This window comes from Haliotis rubra, unplaced genomic scaffold, assembly GCF_003918875.1.
Source record: "Haliotis rubra isolate DU_JTF1 unplaced genomic scaffold, ASM391887v1 Scf746, whole genome shotgun sequence".
Taxonomy (NCBI): domain Eukaryota; kingdom Metazoa; phylum Mollusca; class Gastropoda; order Lepetellida; family Haliotidae; genus Haliotis; species Haliotis rubra.
In genome coordinates this window covers 417,138-421,583 of record NW_025767464.1, presented here as the reverse complement: position 1 = coordinate 421,583, position 4,446 = coordinate 417,138, and positions in this window count along the sequence as shown.

The following is a 4,446-nucleotide window of genomic DNA, read 5'->3' as shown; positions in this document are numbered from 1 at the left end:
CAGTGCACGCGCAGTAATACTTAAACTTAAATGGTTTTCTTCCGGTTTCTTTCAGATATCTCTCTGCATTTGTATGTGTTTGGAAACACATTCCAAATAACATCTTAGAGTTCTGTGCCATAACTATTAAAACACAAACGGATGATTACCTATTTATTATTGGTATATATCGAGGGACTATTTTCTTCGTATAAGCAAAGAGCGTGAAGCGGTATCATTATGAGGTCAAGGATTACGAATAAGCGCGCAAAGTTAATAGGCGCAGATAGATTACTGGGCACGGTTTATCACCCAAAGACCACAGAGTGCATGAATAGATTCATTTTGTTTGTCATTTGCAACGATTTAGTCAAGAGAGTCATCGGTGAACTTAATATCATGAATGTATTTCTATTTGGGGAATTAAATTAATGATCATAACAGCATGAAATACTCTGGCGAAACGATTGAAAACGGAGACATATACTGTGCACTTAAGACCATTGTAGGTTTTAGGGCACAACATACGTAGGTCATTACAATGATAAAAGTAGATGCATGCTGTTATTTTATAATGTGTGTAATATATCTCCAGTATTACCCATTGAGGCGTGCATAATAAATTATAATGCAACGAATTTTTTCTGTTTAATGCTGATTGGCTGATCTAAGGTTCCACTGCTTTCCCTGTGTGCGAAGAGTGCCATAGTAACGTGGCGCAAGATAACCATATTCCCAGATAGCATTCAGACGTTGGCCCAAAGTTGGCAATGTTGGCAAAACCATTGCCAACGTTGGGCCAACGTCTGAATGCTATCTGGGTTGTAAGCTGGTTCCTGATGTCGAGTTGAGACCTGACTGCCACCTTGCGAGACGGGGCCCAGCTTAAGCATATTGTGGCAAACTCACAACTGAAATGACGTCATCACTGCTGATGACGTCATGTACGTTTTGTCTTAAGCTATGGATGACGTCATCATGAATTTGTCGCGACAATGCCTTCCTATGTCTTGTTATAATGGACAAACAAAGTAAACAACGATTTGTCAACAGAGGACGCCGGCATATATAACCAGGCTTGGCGGAAACAGCCGAACGAATGATTGTGAAATGTATTAGATTAACCGAGCTGATGTCAGTCAGAAACCACATATTATATAAACGCAGACTGGGTAATACTAAATATAACATACTCGCAACACCGAGTTATGTACCAAAGATTCCTCGTGAATAACTGTTGGCAGTCCTCGGGCAAATCAAAACTCGTTAAAGACAGCCCCTTTCTCCTGGTGATTCGTAGACTATTCTCCAATAGGTACATATACAGGCCTACCATACAAACGGTGAACAGATCCTCAAAACTGAACTCAAATACACCAAAAACAGAAGAAAAAACCAAAATGGGAAAATAAACTCCCAAAACTGCAATAATTTCCTCTAAAAACGAAACAAGCGCATATGTAAAGGAAAACTAATCGTTTGAAATAGAAACAAAACTCACCCAAGAAAGACAAGCACTTGGGGAGGGTAGTTGTTTCCAGTTTATTAAGGTATCAAAACGCACACACAGACGCACAGCCACGCAAAAACACTCCTATTTGAAAAAAAAAGAGTCATCCACAAGCCCCCATAAATTTGAAAGAACAAATCATCTGGCGGTTACTTAAATTCCAACTTGATATTTTTGGGGCTAAGTCTAAATCATGAAAGATATAAATGCCAAAAATCTGCAAATAGCAAAAGGCACTACTTCAAGATCTGTTTGATATATCTGTGATGTCTTGTAGAAAGATTTTGAACGGTTTTCGAGTTGTGATCCGGAAACGAAGCCCACCCCTCCCTTTAGAGACTATTAGTCCAAAACGTTTCCATGGAAACCAAGAAAAATAAAAATGACATAAACCTGCAAATAGCCAAAGGCACCACTTTAGCTTCTGTTTTAAAATATATAATAATAATAATAATAATAATGTGTCCATTTATATAGCGCCAAACTCCACACTAGGTATGCTCATAGCGCTAACAATCAAAACACAGCACATTATTACCCCGGATAACCCAAGCTGCCTGTGAGGCGCTAGAAGGTTATAGTCATAGGACTTTTTCCACCGGGTACCCATTTTCCTGCTGGGTGAACAGAGACAATTTTGAACAAACTCACTTGCCTAAGGTGAGACCACATGTGTCACATGTGCTTCTTTGTGGGGCAGGACTCAAGTCCTAGAAACTGTCAGGAGTCAAGCTGCCAAACACGGTCACCCATCCAAGTACTCTCCGAGCTCGACGCTGCTTAACTTCACCGATTTGTGACCTGAGCTTTGAGCACAGGACCACCAAGTCTTGTAGAAAGATATTTAACGGTTTCTGAGTTGTGCTCCGGAAACGAAGGTCAACCCTCCCAAGTTTGATGCTAAGTTCAATCATTTCCATGGAAACCAGGAAAATTAAATATGACAAAAATCTGTAAATAGCAAAAGGCACCACTACATCTACCAATGTTTGTTGAACAATTTTGAACGGTTTTTGAGTCATGCTCCGGAAACAAAATGATTACGGACGGACGGACAGACGGACGAGGCGTTGACTATATCCACTGCATTACATGCCGGGGGTTTAAAAAAAAATCAAATTAACGAGTGAGTTGGGTGAGGGAGGAGAGTCAGAGGATATGTAGGTCTTAGACGTTTACCACTTTCGAGAAGCCACGAGGACGGGTGTGAAAACATAATCGGGGTGGATTGACAATCACGTGTTGCTGGCCTACCCAAGGGACGCAACTCCGCATGGCCAATTGCTTTACCTTTGATGGCTGAGTCGACCGCTCCTCTGAAATAAATGAAGTGTGTCTTGGAACATATCACCAAGTCGTAAAAGCTAGCACATCATCTTCTCATCATTGTCCAGCGGACTGCTCGGGTGCTGCCTTCCATTTTGTTTTCGTTAGGCAATCCCTTGAAAGTCTGTTTGTAAGTTTTCTTCTCTAACATTTCTATTCCATGCACTTACTTCCCCATTTATCTAGTAATCTGTGAATAACTATTTTGGTACTTATGCTATGTACCTTAAGTCAAAAGCACGACGTTAAACCCAATTTCACCTCACCTCACCTTAGGTCACGTACATTTCTGTTGTCCGAAATAAAGAATCTACAGGTCAAGTATATGTCGACCCTGAAGACATGTATTCTGTTTGTGTGTCCAGAAGCCATGTTTTCGGAATAGGCCCCATTTCTCCCCATCTCTATAGGTTCCACTACACAGAATCAGAATCACATGCTCTCTGAGCGAGCAACTGAAGAGACAGAGACATGTCACAGCTGTGATAGTGTAAGATGTTTATTTTTTAAAAGCACATCCATCCAGTAATTAAATCTGACCACAATTTTAAGTATTTAGTGCTGTCATTTTTATCACCATGACTTATGCTTATTGTGTACAGATATTTTCCAGTAGGTGACATTTGGTGCGGAACTGGAGTTGATGTGTTCCGCTGCCTGTGCTTGGAAATGTGCCGGACAATTTTGGGGAAATTGTGTTTTATTGTAGTTTATAGGCCAGACTGTATCCACGTGTACATGGAATGGCTGGTGAGAGCCTGGATAATATAAATAAAATATAAGGTTACTATAGAAGTAACTATAAAACATTTGGTGTTGTGTAACCTCTACGCACTGGTTCAACAAAGGAGATAAATCTATAGATATACGACTTTATTTTGAAACTAATGTGACGTTTCGGTGTAAATACTACCGCCGATATCAAGCAATTGATGTACACAAATGTGAAGCAAACACATTTTATATTTGGAATTACACTTTCCACAAAATGGAAGTCAGCCAACTAGTAGTCCAGACCACGGACTTTGTGTACCTCTGAAGTGTAAATTGGCACGGCTCCCACGGCGGAAAGCTGTGATTACAAAATACCATTTAGAAAGTGATCAAATGTAACACATGTTACATTTTGGGTTACACTTTCTATTGTTTTTGGTTGAATTCTGTCCGGGATTCGAACCCACACCCTCAGAGTCAGGCACCTAATCGCCAGCACACAAGGCCAGCCGTCTAACCCACTCAGCCACAAATTTCGAATCCCGGGTGGGACTCAACCCCAAAAAGTATAATCCAAAGTACTAGAAGCTGTACTGTACTGTGTAATCCCAGATATAACATGGCATTGTGTATTCAACGTGAAGGAAGAATAGCCACCGTAGTTCAACATACCATTCATTGTGAGTGAGTGAGTTAGTTAAAATTTAAAGTCACTTTGGCAATATTTCAGCCAAAAAACAGTATTACTAAAACAGTAAATACTTTATAATTTTATTTTATAAAATCTGTCGCCAAAGGACAGTAAAACAATTAGAATATCACAGTAAGAGATGTAAAACTAACATGTAACGTAAACTAATATACTATGTAGGACATTACAACATGAAAATGGGCTACAGATCGCCAGCAACTGAAGG